Source organism: Periplaneta americana, chromosome 2 (genome assembly GCF_040183065.1).
Source record: "Periplaneta americana isolate PAMFEO1 chromosome 2, P.americana_PAMFEO1_priV1, whole genome shotgun sequence".
Classification (NCBI taxonomy): Eukaryota; Metazoa; Arthropoda; class Insecta; order Blattodea; family Blattidae; genus Periplaneta; species Periplaneta americana.
The window spans coordinates 173,416,841-173,436,901 of NC_091118.1; the positions used below are offsets into that span (position 1 = coordinate 173,416,841).

The 20,061-nt window shown below is 36.6% G+C and overlaps 1 protein-coding gene and 1 non-coding gene across 5 annotated transcripts in view; one reads left to right on the forward strand and one right to left on the reverse strand.

The window, feature by feature from the left end:
- The window catches only part of LOC138694835 (uncharacterized), a 540,942-nt gene that overhangs the window by 191,265 nt on the left and 329,616 nt on the right, over positions 1-20,061 (forward strand). The gene's annotated exons all lie outside the window — the stretch shown is intronic.
- On the reverse strand, positions 11,393-11,465 carry TRNAT-CGU (transfer RNA threonine (anticodon CGU)). The gene has a single exon. It is a non-coding gene; the product is annotated as a tRNA-Thr (tRNA).

The window sequence follows — 20,061 nt, forward strand, 5'->3', positions numbered from 1 at the left end:
ACCAAACATTACCTGACAATCGCTTTACAGTTGAGAGAAATATGGAATAAAATCCAACCAGATAATCAACCCAAGCGGGAATTGAACCCACGATGAGCAGAACACCGGATCGTCACTCAATCGCCTCAGTTAACCTTGCTACGCCGGTCGCTAATGTTTATCTTAACAACTTCCTAAGTGACCAGACTTATGAACTGGAAATTTTTCTACGAAACGAAAGCAATATTCCTAAGTTACGAGTATTTCTTACTTATATTCCAAGATTACCAATCATCGCGATCAAATACCGGACTATTTTTAGACATGTAATTTAAATTGTTAAACTATTAATAAGGTGGATCTTTCTCGTTAATTACTTCATAATTGCTTACTCATTCCAGGAGGCCTAGTATCAAGACAACAATACATTTGTACAATACATTGGATGGTGATTAGTAGACTTCGTAGAATAGGAAATGTCTAAACATGTAAATACACAATTATTTTATAGTGAGATATATTAACTCTTAAAAATTTAATGTAAGATACTCACATCATCCTTGAATATGTGCATTGCTGTGAAGAGTTACGTACATTTTGAGCGACTGCAAAGTAACCTCCTCTGATGGTCACCTAAACAGTTTTTATTTTGGGAAAATGTACGTTCAACATCACATGATGTAATGCGTACATATTTGAAGAACGGAAAGTCAGTACGTTTTAGTACACCAACTTCAGACGTCTTGTCGTAACCTGATGGTACATAATTTATAATACGAAGTCGTGAATAGGCAGAATTTTTAGCAATAATGTTTCTCAACTTACATTTCACTTTTTCTGAAATTAGTGAATTGTTATTTTGGATAACGGTTTGTGATACTTTATCCACTATATTAAGAGCTTCTGAGAGTTGTAGTTTAGACTATTCTAACAGGATGATGCTTTTGGGCACGATTTTAAAATTAGAATCAATGAACAGAATATCTTCTAATAACTGTTCAGAAGGCAATGATTTTACAGTTGCAACAGCGGAACTGTCTGTGCTATCCAATGCATCAGTTACATCTATTATTTTGCCGTAATGTTATGCATAATAATTAACAGCATCCAACCACGTTCCCCAACGGGTCAAGACTGGCTGCGGGGGTAAGGGTATTCCAGGGGCAATTGTTTGGAACAGCAACACTCTCATTGTAGTATGTTTGACTGAATTCTTGTCTGCACTGAACACATGTTAAGCTTTGACTATTCAAACCACAGTAATGCAAAAACAAGTGCTTACATAGGTATACGAGTATATTAGCTGTAGCTGCTCTATCTATTTGGACCGGTCACAACTCTTAACATGAACTGCTACTACTACAAGACCGGGCGGTCGCTCACCTCCTCTATACTACCATACATCGGCAACCTGATTCCATGCTGCGTGTGGCAATTCAACGAAGTCTAGTGATTAGCAATAGTGATCCAAGCGCCAAAATTCTGTTTCGAGATATTGGCCATTGAAATAAATCTGCTGTTTTTTTTTAAATAAAACATTTTATGCAAGAAGTATTATACTGTAACATTCATAATATTACAAAAAATAGCACAAATAATACCAAAAAAGGCAGTTGAATTAATATTTTAAAGAAAATAAATAAATTAATTTTATGCAATAAACAAATTTTTTGTTATAAATAGCAGAAAAATTCAGATGTCGCATTCTTGATTTTTCCGAGTTAAACTAGCCTACCATCACCAGATTTATGCAAATATCTAATTTTTTTTCAAATTGTCGGTTGGTTTATTATTGCGTAACTCCGTCCAATTAATAATCGAAACGATCGAAACATGAATATGACGCCAGTGAGTTGTTTGAAAATGTACTGAATAATATATCATATCATCTGTAAATTAATACCACAGTTAAGTATGAGAATTAGACTATGTTAAATTAACTATTTCTGTCTCTATGATCCCCGCGTTTATTAATCACTCCCATTTGTATAAGTCAGTATCTTTTTATTAAACTAAAAAGCTTTTACTTTCACTTTTTACACGTTCAGCCTCAGCGCAACAGAGCGGCTCTTATAGCTTGCGTGACGTAGCGCGCTTGGATGACATCACCTTATTAACAGAAAGTGTGACCAGATTTCTAGAATGTCAAGCACATAAACGTTTCACGTTAAAAGTCGAGGAAAAGTAAGAACTTGACAATTCAACCCGTTGCGACAAGTATAACACTTTACAATGTAAGGAGCATACGGAATCTGTTTGTGGAACTGGCATTTACAACTTTACGTGGTAATAAATCTGTAGTGCCTGAGAAAAGTGACGTAAGTCAGTTTCCAGAAACCTTTTCCGATAATTTATTGACAACTTACGGAACATCTGCTCGCTTGGAAAAAGAGACTTAAGTATTTCTCCCATTACAATAATTCATACAGAAAAAAATCAAATCTACATAAACGAGTGTAAGTTGTCAATAAATTATCAAAAAAGGTTTGTGGAAACTGAGTTATGTCACTTATCCCAGGCACTGCAGAAATTACAAGTTAAGAAGAAAAAGGAAGATATGGGGAGAAAAATGAAAGATGTAGCAAATAGGACAAAAAGAAGGAAAAAAAAATAGACGAGAAAATTACAAAATGGAAGAAAAGATATGAAGAAAAGTATAGAAAGAAAAACAGTTTAAGATATGGAAGAAAATGAGAAAAAATTACGAAAGGACAAAAATAAAAGGGGACAGAATATACTAATAATTCACAAATTAATCTGGCTGTACCAAAAGCAACACGATACAATGTTTTTATAGTTGGTTATTTAACGATGCTGTATCAACTGCTCGGTTATTTAGGGTCGATGGGATTGGTAACAGCGAGATGGTAATTGGAGAGACGAGGCCGAGAATTCGCCATAGATTACCTGACATTCGCCTTACGATTGGGGAAAATATCGGAAAAACCCCAACCAAGTAATCGGCACAAGCGGAAATCGAACCTGCGCCCGAGCGCAATTCAGGATCGGCAGACAAGCGCCTTAGCCGACAGAGCTACGATACATGTATTCTGTTTGTGGAATCAACCTCTATATGGTACAAAAATTACAAGAGAAGCTAGAACTTCTTCTCTTATCTAATTACTTAGGAAACACGACAGTCAGAGAAAATAAGCCACATACTGGGACGAGTTTCGGTTGCTGTTCCGCGGCGAGTATATTGCAACGTCGCAAAACATATCGCTGTCTTGCTTCTGCGCAAATAAGCTTCGTTCACCAGAGTATAGCCCGGGTCAGCTTACTTCATACTCTAAGGGTGAAATCTAACCATTTTTCCCGCATTACTACATATGCTAGTGGATTGTGGTGATTTTCTAGTTTGTAGATTGAATTTTCTTTTGCCAACTTCGTTTCGAATTTCGATATTGATAAATACTACAAATGGTAGTGATTTTGTAACTGTTATGTTGGCAGCTGAGACAGACGTTGTTAGTACTGGAGTTCCATGGAATTGAAATTGTACTAGATTTCTGAGCCGGTTACTGGAAGGTAGTGAAGTTTGAATATAGTAATAATTAATTGATATCAGTATTAGGCCTAATATTAATACATAATAGTTATTTTATGTATTGCGTTGTGATTACAATTCAAGACTATAGTCAGGTAGGCCTAAATGTAAATAAATATAACATACTTGGGTGTGATAATATAGGTGGGTGGTCGTTAGAAATACCATTTCACATTTTAATAAACTTCTTTAGTGTTTAGATTTTTATTACAATAATGTCAAAAAGAGGAAAAAGTATGGCAGCGACTCCACCAAGAAAGCGTAAAATGTGGTGCGAGAGTGGGGATAACTTACCATAATGGCGTTCTGTTCTTTCAGATTTAACCGAAGGAATTATGCTCACGGAGACAGCAATTATAAATAAAATAGCAAAATAATTAGGAGTAAGTATTCTTAAGCATACATTTCATGGTGATATTCGGTTTTCGGAGTTAGTACTAATAATTTCATGTGATCAAACAAAATACGTTTTTAGGTTAGGTCTCGTGAATCAATTGTCCAGCCAAACCAATGAATTTCATATTGCCAGACAAAATACCTAACATGTTGATCCCTTTCTCGTATCGTTTGCCTACGAAAATATGTTACAAATTATTGAATTATTTAGAATAACCTTCCAACATAAAGGTAAAGTTCGGTAAGTAAATAAGTCATTCAGTACATAAGATCGTGATTTTACTTCATATAGTGATATCTGGTAACAGTTGGCAACACTGACAAGACGGCAATATTTGCTGTTTAGGAACTGTTCTTACGTGGTCCTCACTATACTGGGTGTTCATTTCAAAGTGTGTCATGACGTCACTGTTGTTGGGTCACCGATTTGAAGCGAGTTTCAGCTTATATGTTAGAGAAGTTGCCTATTATTTAAGGCTTTCTTCAATCTGAACTTGAGAACGTGTACAGTATAACTTGAATGTCGTAGCAACAGATGGCGGTCTGTACGGTCTGTGTGCTACCATAACCTCTTTCGAACTGTTTTTTGCGCCGGCAAGTCGTACGCAGGGTATTTGTTATCATCGGTTGCGTACGGTAACATTCCACAACACAAATCAAATGCTCCGTGTCCATGTTGACCGTCGAAGTTAATGTCAACAAATACGTAAGTAATCGTCTTAACCCTCTCCCCCATATACCGACAGTAAGAAAAAAAACTCACTTCAGTACGTGTTTCCAAACAGTTCACATTCTTGCCACTACTGGCGTTACCGTACGTATTGGTAAGTAATCTTCAGAATGAACGCCGTACTTGCTAGGCAACTTCTCTCGCATTTAGGCAATATACCTTTGCGGAAGTGTAGGAAAATTGAATTCCCTAGGCTCATCGGATAGCCACATGACGACATACAGCGAGCCATGACACATTTTGAGTTGAACACCCAGTAGATATGGGCCTACCTTTACCGTATTCCAAATCTCACCGGACCGGTGGACATCAATGACGTAACGGGGCAGCGAAATAGAAACAAACCGCTCGACGATTCAAAGGCTATTATGGCGGCTGTGCGAGTTGTATGTGCTACGCTAGCAAGATTTTGTGAAATTTTCGTACAATCAGCTCGCTCAAATAAAGTGAGCACTGGTCCGTTGACATGTTTATTCATAGGCAATTAACTTTCTTTTTTTCACAGCTATACACAGCAACATATATCTGTAATACCTGTCACAGGATAATCGGGGCTAATGGACATGGACAAACCCTTTTCGTAAGAGTGTTATTGGGTTTTGGGGTGTCACTCTTTGAAAAGGATCAAATGTAGATATGTGGTAAGAGTACAATCCTTGACACAGCAGGTTGTATTGATCGCATCCTAGCTCTATAAAGGCAAAGGTAAAGGCATCCCCTATACACGCCATGAAGGCGTATTGGCGTTATGAAGATAGAACTTCATGCTTTCTTGACTTAGCACTAGAAAGAGAAGGTGTAGTCGGCACCACGCTCCGACCGCCTTTAATCTCTGGGAAAGACCCTGTATTGAATTTGATAGGACACTCAGTGAACCTTGAAGTCGTTCTGGAAGTTTTGGCAACGATAAAATCCCTGTATCACCCGGGATTGAACCCAGAATTTTCCAGTCTGTAGCCAGTTGCTCTACCAACTGAGCTACATGGCGGCCGTTTCAGTTCTCTAACCCCTGAAAAATTGTCACCTTCCGATTTGTCCGTCACAAGTAATGCGGGGGATCGAACCAAAATATTGAATGATGTCTGTACGTTATATTACTAAGCTACTGGAGGGGATGACATTTCAAAAGAGTAAGGAACTTTCAACATGAAGGAAACTACGTTAAGGGAACCAGCTAGTGTTCGATTTTTTGTTTTGTTTTAAAAACGTACAAAACTTGCTCTTTAAAACAATATAAATATTATTAGGGTGTATATGCAGATATGCCCTTTGAACGGCCTCTCTAAATTTGGCGGTGCATGTAATTCATAGTTTTTTAGTAGGTTATTTTACGACGCTTTATCAACAGCTTAGGTTATTTAGCGTCTGAATGAGATGAAGGTGATAATGCCTGCGAAATGAGTCCAGGGTCCAACACCGAAAGTTATCCAGAATTTTCTCACATTGGGTTGAGGGAAAACCCCGGAGAAAACCTCAACCAGGTAACTTGCCCCGACCGGGAATCGAACCTGGGCCACCTGGTTTCGCGGCTAGACGCGCTAACCGTTACTACACAGGTGTAGACTGTAATTCATAGTGTCTTCTTTTTTTTTTAAGCAGGTTTTCGTAAGTTGACATTTTTCAAACTTAAGTGCATTTTTCTCTTAAACTACTGAATCAGTTCATATGAAATTTTTATAGTGTTTTCTGCAGCCTGTGTTCTACATAGTAGTCATACGGGTTTAAGAATATCACACACATAACACGAGAAAAAAAGTATAAATGCATTGAAAAAAAAAAAAAAAGAAAAAATGTTAAACAAAGTTCAATATTTTTTCTGTTAAACTAGGGGTAAAATATTAAGCTAAATTTTGCTTTAGAATTTACAATATATGTTACTAGACGCTTTAAAAATACAAAATATATGAGTGAGGATTATAGCAAGTAATGCGCACCTGAAAAATGAGGTATACTTAGCAAAGTTGGAAAATAGGTTATCAGTTAGGGCCTTTCTTTTGCTCTTGCATAAGAAACAAATCAGTTGTTTTTTATACCACTGAATTCAGAATGATTGGTTGCATAAGCATGGAAATTGTTATTCCATTATGAGGATTAAAAGGCTGGAAATATTGAACTAAACTTTTGTACTGAAATTTTTTAATCGTACAGGCATCACTACCCACTTCCCTTAAGCAGTCCGGTCAGCCACTCCGGGAGGATTCAGACTATGGCCACAATCCATGTCTCTTTATTAAACAGCCTCTCCCATTGCGCTCTTTTTCTTTACCGTTACTATTGCCATTTATATTACTGCAATTATAGGCCAACCAACTTATTACCGATCGGAGATGAGATCGCTGCTATACTGCCACTATTAGGTGCCATTATTACTGTTGTAAATGTTACGAAGAGGAAGTGAGATAAGACAGTCGTCGCTACATTACTTATTTAACAACCTTGTATCAGCCGCAAGTTATCTAGCGTCGATGAAATTTATTATATGTCAAGATGTTATTGAGAGATGCAATTGAAATGCTGCGAACAATCGGCGAAATATATCTAGAAAAGAATGAAGAAGTTTATATAGTATTTTGGACCTAGAGTGGATTGGAACTGATGGGGATCCTAAAGAAAATAGATTTTGATTGGAAAGAGAGAATACTGTTCTGTTACCTTTATATAAAACGAGTCAAAGTCAGGATAGGAGAGGATATGTCAAATGGAAGTGAAATAGGGAGAGGAGTAAGACAAGAATGCCCTTTATCACCTACCCTGTTCAACATCTACTTGGAGGATTTAGTGAAGAACTGTTTTCATAACACGGCAGAGGTGATAGTAGGAGGAAGAAGAATAAAGTACATAAGATTTGCTGATGATATGGTGTTCCAGAAGAGGAGACGATACTAAGGGATATGCTACTGGAGATAAATGACAGCTGTGAGCAGTATGAGATGAAGATAAATGCAAACAAGACGAAGACCATGGTTATCGGAAGAAAAGTAAAGAAAGCAAATGTGCGAATTCTAAATGAGGCAACAGAGCAAGTGGACAACTTCAAATATTTGGGGTGTACTATAAGCAGTAATATGAGCTGCTGCCAGGACGTCAGAAGGAGGATAGCAATGGCCAAGGAAGCTTTTAATACAGTGGTCGTCAGCACTCGCTGAAATGTGCAACGAGTACGCGGTGCAGTCCAGTGTGCAAGGTCGTGCAACAGGGAGAGATAGAGAGCATAACCGCTAGCAGCTACGAGAGCACTGCGTTTTCAGCGGGTAAGAGAGGCTAGCCCCAGCGTGCTCTGTGCTGACGACCATCTTCTGAGGACTCCTGGAGAGAGAACTAAGGAAAATACTAGTGAAGTGCTTCGTGTGGAGTGTGCCATTGAATGAAGCAGAAACGTGGACATTACGACGAAGAGAAGAGAAGCACTAGACGAATTTGAAATGTGTATACGGAGAAGAATGGAGCGTGTAAAAATAGACGTATAGAATAAGACAAGAAGCTGTGTTGGGAAGAGTGGATGAAGAAAGAATAATGCTGAAATTGATAAGGAAGAGAAAAATGAATTGGTTGGGTCACTGACAGAAAAAACTGGATGAAGAAAGAATAATGCTGAAATTGATAAGGAAGAGAAAAATGAATTGGTTGGGTCACTGACAGAAAAAACTGCCATTGATGAAGGATACACTGGAAGGAATGGTGAACGGGAGAAGAGATCGGGGCAGAAGAAGATATCAGATGATAGAGACATTAAGATATATGGATTATAAGGGGAGATTAAGAGGAAGGAAGAGAATAGGGAAGATTTGAGAAATCTGGGTTTGCAGTGAAAGACCTGCCCTTGGGCAGAAAACAATGAATGAATGAATGAAGATGTTATTTTGGAGTACAATTCCTAGGATTATCTGACATTCTGTTTACAGTTGGGAAAGCATCGGAAGAAACCTAACCAGGTAATAAGGACTAGCGAGATACGAACCCACGCCCCAGTGCAACTCTGGTAAACGAGTCCGCTCGTTAGCTCTATACCACGCCGTTGGCCCATCTGTCAAAGAAGCCGTTCCCTTCGCCGGGTATTGATCCCTGACCGTTGGCTGCAACCACTTCACTGTCTTGTAACGCGGCAGCTGCTTCGTGGACAGGGAATTATTTGCTGCTTATGTAACCCATATGGAATAAGCAAAAGTGCTATGAGGATCCCACCTAGAGAATTGCACCATCAATCACAAAGCCCTATGTGCGCAGGAACAGAAGCCTGCTCCCTCTTGCAGCTGACCTTTCCATCACTCAAGATTTCATTTCTCTCTCACGCTCTTGTGTTCCGTATCCCACACTGACATTGCTTGGGCTGTGCCCAGAGGCTTTCTTCATTCTTTTCTGCCGTCTTCTTTAAGATACTATGAAGTGGGGAAATTTTCTGAATTAACAGAAGGCCTTTAGAAATACTCTGGCTCTGCTCTGTCACAACTGCAAGTTCACATATTATGTAGATCTACCGTAAATATTATGCCTCTTAATGTGCACGATTTTGCATTGAAATACTGTAAAAGAAAATGTAAAATCTACTGAAAGTATTTACTTGATACAGAGCTTTTATTCACGTTATTTTGAGAGGTGTTAGTATTAATCAAAACAAGAAAAAAAAAGTCTAATAAACATGGGTCCTAAATTAATATCTTCCGAGATGTAAGTACACATTCATCAACATCATAGCAGATGCTTAATGTGATTTCCTTTAAAAAAAAAAAAAAAAAAAGCATTCAATATTCTGAGAGGTGGTAGTATTTATGAAAACTAGAAAAAGTGTAACAAATATGAGTCCTAAGATTAAATTTTGTACGAAGCAAGGACACTGAAATTAGTTCTGTAAGAACAGCAAATCTTCTAATGGGTGATTTATGAAGATAATATGACGATGATGAAGAGAATAGTATCCTCAACTTGCCGTTATTCGCCCCGATTCTACGAGCGTGGTTCATAGATGTCGCTAGTGTTGAGAAGTGTCGGCCACTTAGTTCGTCAGAGATAATCTAGATTGCACCACAGGCAGTGGGTCTATATTGAACTTGCGATGGATGATGATGATGATGATGATGACGACGATGATTTCTTGCATCCGTTTCGGCGAAGTGCGAATGTCAGTAGTGTTTACAAGCAGTTACTATAGCCTTTACAATTTCAATGTATAGTTACAGTGATTTTTATAGACAACTAGCCGTACCCGTGCGCTCCGCTGCACCCGTTAGAAATAAATATAAAGTAATTACATAATTAAAATAGGACGTTTGATCCAGGGAACATTCGTGTTTGATAGAAGGATAAATCGTTTAATATGTTACTTAATTTAAATTGCATCCAAATAATTAAAATGCGATCATTTTGGTCCAGAGACACTCATTTGGTGCAATGACAATTCCTTTAACCTGTTTCTTAATTTTTATTACATGCAACCATAGTTTAATGAAGATTGACACCATTTAGATTTAATGTGTATATTTTATTTTACTTGTTATAGGTTTCCATTGAATTATGGTAATAACTTAATTTTAACCCTTGTTTTCTATGTATTCAGTAAATGGCGCATAGCCCACTATGGTTCTGAACCCTTCAAATAACTTAAATTATACTATATAATATTACATATTATATTATATTATATTATATTATATTATATTATATTATATTATATTATATTATATTATATTATATTATATTATATTATATTATATTATATTATTTTATATTATATTATATTATATCAGAAGTTACTGTAATAACATTATAGCATTATGTCCATACAGAGAAACTACACTTTCCAATGATGAACTAATAATTAATTATACAAATCGGTTAATTTAGCTTCCGATATTACTTCATACAAACACAGAAACATTCTCTGTAGGCTATCTTTCATAGCTTTCGATTGTTGCTGTCCAAGGCCCCTTATAGACGAAGTCATTTGTTTTTTAATTCATTACACGGCCTTAGATGGCAGTTACTTTAATTTAAGACTGATTTATCTCATTTAATATCAGTCCTATCAAATTTTTTCAAAGGTTAAAACTTATCGCAAATTATTTTTAAAGAAACTTTTGTTATGTAAGATTTTTCACAAAAATCAATAATAAGCGAGATATTTCGATTTATTTAATTCAAGCCCCCTTATAACCCCCCTTTTAAATAATGTATTTTGAATGCCATATAGCCTAAAATCTAAGTTACAACGAACTTAATTTATATTCCAATTTTCATCGAAATCCGTTCAGCCATTATCGCGTGAAAAGGTAACAAACATACAGACAGACAGACGGACAGACAGACATACAAACAAAAATGTCAAAAAAGCGATTTTCGGTTTCAGTGTGGTTAATTATATATGTTAGGACCAATTATTTTAGGAAAATCGAAAATTACCAGAAAAATTTCGGTTACAGATTTATTATTAGTATAGATTATAGGCCTAATTTATAATATTTCAAATAATATCATAGGCAATATCATTTTATAAAAGCTATGATTTTGTAAATTGCTATCATCGGAGCTAAAATAATTAAAGTTAATTAGAGTAGATATGGCGTCATTAAATAAACTGAGAAGAAGAAGAAGAAGAAGAAGAAGAAGAAGATGATGATATTGGTGATGGAGAATTGTTGGGATGTCACAAGGAAAACCGGAGAAAAATATCCCTAACACGGAATTGCCTATCAGAAATTATAAATTCAGAGTGAATCAACCAGTTAATATTTGAGGAGAAAAATTCGCTCCGGCGCCGGGGATCGAACCCGGGTTCTTGGTTCTACGTACCAAGCGCTCTGACCACTGAGCTACGCCGAATTCAATTCACAGCACCGGACCGAACTCTCCTCCTTCGATGTTTCCCTTTGTCGCCTGACTCCAAGTTAGGCATATTATGTTGACGTTTTATATCCAAGTCAACTGCCATTATACAAGGGGCGGACTCAACTGAGTGACTGTTTGGCCGGGATTCCGCAATTAAGTGCACAGTAATCTGTTCAGAAATATGCATTGCTAGCTATGAGAATATTAAAGATTTTATTAATTTGTCCAACCAGGATTTAAACCCGACCCCTCTGACTGGTAAATCCACTGGGCCAACGTTGCGGAGATCAATACTAATTTTGTGAATTCTTGAATTCGATTAAAATAATTCGTTGAAGTATATTTTCATTAAAATACAAAATGTTCATTAAAAGATATTCAAGTATTTTGGATTTTACCGACAAAGTATTGTAAAACAGAATATAATTTCCAAAATAATCCGTCCAATTCATTAGTTATGGACACAGATGGACGGACAGACTTGAGAACGTTCTTTTCCTTCGTGAATACGGAATAACCTGAAAATGGTGAACATTTTCACAGTACCATCACAAAATTTACGCCTATAATATTTCAAAATATGATAGGCGACCAGGGCAGCTGAGATGCAAACAGCTGTTCGCAATCGAACTCCACAGTGCGTTTGACAGCATCTCGCATAGGCCTACATAATGTCATCGCACTCACGTGAGGAAGATAACGCGGACAAAGGCAGATACACAATCGGGCATTAACAATGTCCATCCACAAAACAATAGAGCTTAATATGAAAAATAAAAATAACCATCAACATTTAAAAGCGTTCTTCGTTGGGTGGCATTCGGGCTTCAGTTTCTATAGCCTTGCACTGTCCATTCGTCCCACGTTATTTCTGTCCATTTTTTTTTCACTTTCTCATTAGAGAAAGTACTCCACGGGGCAACTGAAGTTGGTGTGTCTGTTTTGATCTTCCTTGTATAGAGAGAGTTATGATGTATTAATGATTTTGTTTGCCATTTTCCCTTGTGCAAATTAAAACAACAGTGTTTTTCACTCTATTTCAATAGAAATCAAGGAGTTCTGAATAAATTTAGTCGACTATTACACTTTTCCTACGTCATACTACTTTTGACCAATAAAACGGTACGAAAGGACGTATTTTAATCAATCATGGCTGCTTATCGCACAATTTTATCGTGTCTCTAGCATTTGTTTAATTTTTATAGCGTCCCTAGCCTTTGTTTAATTTTATCGATTCCCTAGCATTTGTTTCTTTGTTTGCCAACATTTCAAACTGAGCTGGTCTGGACGTAAAAAAAAAAAAAAAAAACAGAAAATTATAACCCACTCCAGTCGATGCACAGCAGTTTCAAATATGACTCGCATTGGCATTAAAGAACAAGAATTAATAAAGATCACTGGTCATACCTATGCATCTTCCCTGAAATCCTATTTACAAATAAATGAAGAGCACCATTCGGAAATCCTGAATAAGTTGAGGAATAAACCATGTACATCAACGAGTTCCACTTCTTTTAAGCACACGTCTAATATAAAACACTAACACCAACCACTAAAACATTCAAATTTGAAAGTTGTACTTTCAATAATTGTTTCTTTTAAAATTATTCATGTTTATTTTTTATGTCATCATCGTGAATTAAAACTTTTCTTGTTTATTTCATCATCCCTAATTAAAACTTTTCTAACACTTGTTTATATTATTTAGGTTATGTTATAGCTTCTGCTATATGATATTATGGATAGTCACGTATCAGAGATTGTTTAATACTAAGATTTATTGACGTTGATTACTGGGATCCGGATAATTGAAGTGGAATGAAACTGTTTTAATAAAAAATGAAATTGAATCAACAAAGCCTTCTTGACTAGTAACCGTCTACAGATTTCAATAAAGATTCCATATTTGGCACACCTGATAACATCACAAAATCATAACACACCACTGCCATCTAGCATGCATCTAGCGTAATATTTGTAATGTTGAGATGATACAATAATACATTTGAAGACAGTTGTATTTTCGTAAGTTAATTAATATTTTATTGTATTGGAGTACTTCTTTACTTCTAATCTTTATATACTTTCTTCTAATCGTGTAATAGTCAATTAAATCCCACTCGAGTTTTGATTTTCTCTAGATAAATCAAAACCTATAGTGAGATTACTGATGAAAAAACGTGTCGTCAGTTAAACTAAACAATGATGGTCTGAAGAAGATGGCGGAAAGTTCTTCATGGATACGATAGTAATGTGGACGTTAACCCTATCTTGTTACCAGGTCACAAGTTTTGTTTCCTCACTTCATGAGATGTAGAGAGAACATTTTATATGATCAAGTTTATTCTCACGAACAGGAGAAACAAGTTGGATCCTGAAAACGTGAAAAAGATTATTGTATCACAAAGTTTCATACAGTCATGAAATAAAATGAATTGTCTGTTTCAAATTCGTTTTAATTAAATTAGCAATAGTCAGTAAGGCAATAACTAAGAAAATAAAGAAACCAAGTTTTTCTTTAAGCCCAATAATTTTAATATTTCTTATTATGTAGTTAGTGTTTTGTTTTTTTGTGGGATTATTTACTATGTTAAGTTTGCCGGCTCTTCAGTTTTTAATACATACACAGGTTGATTCACGGGGATTTACTGTCACTTACGGAGCTTATTTCTAAAGACATTCTGAGCAAAAAATGTCATATAAATATGTGTCCTAATCTAAAAATTTTCCAGAGTTACACTAATTTGAAATTGTTAGTAAAATGCCTTTTTTCTTTAGTTTTAAGGGTAAAAGAATATTACAAATAGAGAATGAACTATTCAGAAGTATCATTTCTTTAACTGGCTAGTGTTCTGAAGCTAAAAATGTGTTGTTAATTGCTTTGTACAGATTTTGTGTTTCAATTTTTAACTAAAAATTACACAAAAATTGTTACAAATCATACGACTTTAGAAACTTCATTCTTTACAGTTTAATTATGCATTCTAATGTACAGTCTTGAAGAATTTACAAGAGTGGCATAATGTTTAACAATTGTTGTGTTAAATGCTTAAGGAAAATGTAATTTTGTATAATTTCAAGGGAAAAATTCTTCCGGCGCCGGGTATCCATCCCGGGATCCTTCTCTTAGCGCACGAATGCTCTACCGACTGAGCTACTCCAGGAACTATACATGACACCGTCACAATTCTTACCTCTATATCCACACAACTCAAATGGGCTAATAAGGCGCCAGAAGGGTCTCGGGATCGATACCCGGCCCCAGAACAATTTTTCTCTTGAATATTCAAGCCTGCTTCACAGGGAGCTTCTACCTGAAAGCCAGATTTGTGTAATTTTGTAATTAAAATTAAAAAAAAAAAAATCTGTACGAAGCAACTATGGAATTCACAACACATTTTTAGCTTCAGAATACTAGTTGATAAAAGAAATTATACTCCTGAATATTTCATTCTTTATCCGTAATATTCTTTTACTCTTAAAAATAAAGAGTAATGAGCTTAGGACACACGTTCATATGACATTTTTTGCTTACAATGTTTTCGGAAATAAGTTTCGTACGTGGCGGTAAATCCTCGTGAATCACTCTGTATAAGTGCAAATTTCGGCATATTTCAGAATTATCAGTGCATATTATTCTCATAAGCTATTGAACGGCTTTTGTTCGTATTTGGTATCTACAAATCAGTATCTTAGAATAAGGAATGTAGAATATAATAATACTGTTAGTAAAAAATTAAGAGGAAAATCATTATACATTTTACAAGATGTTAAAAAATTCCAGCCGTAAGTTCACGCAATTTTTACAGAATTATAATGGATAACTACAGGGTGCGTCAGAAAGAACGGATGGAATTCACATGGCAAGAAAATTGTAAAGATTCATCAAATCAAAAATTTATTGTTATCAACATATTCACCAATACATGCAGTTTATTTATGGAAAACAACATCATCCATATGATGTCCTTGGCTTTCAATACAGGCATCGAGGCGTTTTCTGATGTTCGCCATCACTTTCACAGTCATAGCTGGTGCAATTGCCACGATTTCTTCACGAATCGCTGTCTTCAGTTCGTCCAGTGTATGTGATCGATTTTACAAACTTACGCCTTCAAATGGTCCCAAAGAAAGAAGCCGCAGGGCGCGAGATCTTACCGCAGCCTCGGACAATCTCAGTGCAATAGCATGTACGCGGGCTGATCTTTGAGGTGGCCGCACAACATAGTGTCTGTCTCCACATTTGCTGTTCGCTCCGTGTTCGTCCAGGTGATTTCTTCTTTAATGTTGAACCTGTGATACGAAATGAAGCCACCCACCGCAAAATTGTATTCCGAGTTGGAATCCTAGCGTGACATCCGATGTCGAAATGAGTCCTGAGTGGCGATCACAGACTCTTCATTTTTCAAAAATGTCTCTACGATGAAAGCACGTTGTACACCAGACCAACACCATGTTCTCAACTGAAACTGCATTCTATGGCTGACCCAACAGTCGTGGTCCCCCTCACTATATCTCTCTCCTCGTTGCGTATCGATAGTTTGAAATCCATCCGTTCTTTCTGACGCACCCTTTATTTCATAGAAATGTTTACGAAAAGTTGTAATTCGTTCTGTATTATTAACATATTGAGAAAACTGTGAGAGAAAATTTAGAAAAAAACAATAGCTAGTATTCTATTATAGACCGTAATATACATTACCCTTTACGCTCGCTCTCAACCAGTAGTGGTTAATTAACACAACATATGGCTCAAATTATACAAATGAATTAACTCTCATTCCATTCTACTCTTTCGCACCTCGAGGCATTCGAGAAAGCTCTTCTCCTTTATCCCAGCTGCCATGTGCACATCTGTCTGCCTTACAACTCATCACAAAGCAAAAGCTTTTATCACCGGCCTGTGCTTTCCTATACAGCTATCCTCGATTTTACGGCTAAAGTGGAAGTTAAAATCACGTGAACCAATCGGAGAATAGTGTTGTCTGCAAGCGGCATGGAAAATATATGCGTTCCTCTGTTTACGCAGAAGCCTTAACTTATGGTACAACAGCAGAAATTTCTAGTAGTTAAAGTAGAAAAATTCTATGGATAATATGGGAAGAACATAAAAGCTCTTAGATTACAGTGCGTCTGGATTCTTAGAAAAGTAGTATTGTGTATTGCAGCTAATTCACACGTCAGAAAGCAGAGTCTATCAGCTCTCCCCGTCTGTAAGTAAAATAAATATCTAGAAGATGTCCTGATCCAGTGTCCGGTCTAGCGAAGTTCATTGATTTATATCGCGTATTTTTAGTTCCAGTTCATGATAATGACCTTTTGGCCTTGGAGTGCAGTGAAAATTTTTAACGTGAGACGGAAAGTATGGAAACTTCCGCTGACATCAACTATGAGCGTATTCCGAATCTCACCGGTGAGCAATCCGATGGCATCACGGTGTTCTGAATTCCACCGATGACGTCATTGATGCTCCACCGGTGTCGCACCGGTGCCATCAACTTGCAGAGGTGGTGGCAGTCTCCATCAGCCGCCATCAATGAATCTGATTGGTTCTTGTATAGGGCGGGAATTAGCAGACGAATGACATCGTGCACTGTCGTGTCATGGCGGTATGTTCTGCTTTAGTTCTGCTGTATTGTTTGTAATGAGCACAACGTAAAAACAATATGTTAATGGCTTATGAGCGAACATGTCAACGGACCAGTTATTACTACCGGTTCAAGAAATAAATTGTTTATGCTATCTTTTCTTTGAACGAGATGGCAGTACGAAAATTTTGCAAAATTTTGCTAGCGTAGCACAGACAACAACTTGTACAGTCGCCATGACAGCCATTGATACTTCCAGCAGTTTTGTTCCTTATTTCGCTGCAACGTGACGTCATTGATGCCACCGGACCGGTGAGATTCGGAATACACTGTATAGTCCGGGTCAGCTTACTTGATACCCTAAGGGTGAAACCTAACCATTTCCCCCCCCCCATTACTACATATGCTAGTGGATTGTGGTGATTTTATAGTTTGCAGGTTGAATTTTGTTTTGCCAACTTCGTTTCGAATTTCGGTTCTGACAAATAGGGGAGAGTTGAGTAGTATCGGACATCGGGTAATATCGGACAGTGCGTTTCTTTCATCTACCACCAGATGGTAGTACCTGAATGACATGGTTACGTTTCTGTATGCGACATCACATACATTATTTTATTTTAAGTATATGACCTCAACGGGGTTTGCCCTTAGACACAGAATAACAACTTGGTTTTGATGAGGTTAAAAAAATTAAAATTAAAACTGTGTTTATTATTAATTGTAATTATTAATTAGTTACCACTGCCACCGGGTATTTACCCATTTGCAGATTGAATAAATAAATACATACATACATACATACATACATACATACATACATACATACATACATACATACATACATACATACATACATACATAACTTTATTTTAAATACAGGGACATCATTTTATTTTTACTAACATTTTTAATATTAACCTGTCTATACCTTTAGAGAACCGGAAACACCGCTTGCTCCCCCCTCCAAGACTGGAGTTCGATGATACTGGCGTAAAACACAAATCACTCTACTAGGTATAGGAAGGAAGAAAAGTAGTTCATCCATTTACGTAAACTAGGAAATATCGCGATTTTGAGTTTGATAATTTTCATTAGGTTTTTCTTTAATCAAAGTACAGTACTGTTTTAAGAATAAGTGTTTTTACTCACGAAGTGAGTTATCCATGCGAACGTATTCACTATGCAGTGTATATTATACTGTCTACAGCACATTAGCGTACAATATAGAGAAAGAAGTTAAATTGAAAAATAATCATCATATGAATATTTAAACACAATTTTGAAAATGGTGGCCGTTCATTTCGATACAGGCTTCAGTTCTTTTGTGCATATTATCGCACTATAAACTATTGCATCTAATTCCAATTGCCAGTTTCGTCCTTCGTACTAGTAACTCATGTTGAAATAATTCTGTACCTACTCTACGTACTGTAAATTCAATCTTCATTTCTGCCCGACCCGAAAATATAAAATTACTCAGACATGCTATCTACTGTCCGTCCAAGTGGTTATGCCGCAGGATTGCAGAAAGGGAGGAAATCACGTGACAGTTAATTACTTAACGAGGCCCTTTTATTTAAGTTAAATTAAACAGCTGTATAATATTACGTAAACTTCCAATTCCTAAGAGAAATTAATGTTTTTAGAAAAGAGCTAAGACAGCCCAGCTATTACAGAGGGGCGAGCAGAAGCAGGTGGGGGAAATCGGGATGCGACGTAGGCAAACGGACAGTACCTGTGCGAAAATATGATTCAATATTGAAAGCTCTTTCGTCACTGGAAAACGCGAACATATTTCTGGAACGTACTATACTCAGTAACTCAGTACTGCTTATTATCTGCGGTCTTGGTTCTGTGTGGAGTTGGAACTTCCTTAGTAGAAGGGGTGGGAGTGAAGTACATTCAAAAACTCAGGTACAATAAAAATTGAAGTAAAAATAAAATGATGTCCCTGTATATGGCCTCAACGGGATTTGCCCTTAGACACAGAATAATAACTTGATTTTGATGAGGTTAAAAATTAAAATAAAAAATTAACATTGAACAGAAATATTAGTAAGTGTTAGTTAATTTTCTTAAAACTAAACAGTGTCGTTTCTGATCGCGAAATCTGGTGGCCCGGGTTCGAATCCCGGTTGGGGAAAGTTACCTGGTTGAGGTTTTTCCGAGGTTTTCTCTCAACTGAATATGAGCAAATGCTGGGTAACTATCGGTGCTGGACCCCGTACTCATTTCACCGGCATTATCACCTTCATTTCATTCAGACGGTAAATAACCTAAAATGTTGATACAGCGTCGTAAAATAACCCACAAAATAATAATAAACAGTGTGTACGATACAAATGACTTCTTAGGATCATCAGAGAATAAGTCGTGCGTCAATTTAAGTGCGTAGGAAGCTTTTATTTTGTAAATTATTAACACATCTATCAAAATAATTATGTACTTAACTTTCTGTAAGTAGGAAATTTGCTTCTAGTATCACATTTCAAACAAAGGATTTCTAGGCTTCATACAATGAAATCATTGTTGAAATGACAAAAAAGTAAACAACGTATAAGAGTCTTGTACTTTGTGCAGAAGTAGAGGATATAAAAGATGTGAGCTCTTCACGAAACGTCCTTCTTCTGAGACATCATCGTGACGTGCTCTTGATGGAAGTGGCGAGTAGCGAGTCTCTGTATACAAAGAAAGCTTGGTTCCATCTCAGTGTTTTCGTTTCACTCTGGCGCGCATCAGCATCCTAACACAGAAGCCAAGAAACATTATCTTCTTGCATAAGTTCGTATGTCTAGAGAGACATTGCATTCTTACTTACGTAGACTACTAGAGTGCAAACTAAAACTCGACGCGTGTGTCATTTAATTCGACTTCCATAAATACTATGCGAGCAGTGGATATTTGATCACTTAGTATTATACAGCATGATTCAACAGATTTTTGTGAAATGCTTTTTTTTTTTTTTTTTAATACGGCTTCTTTTCAGGGATACAATATTTTGA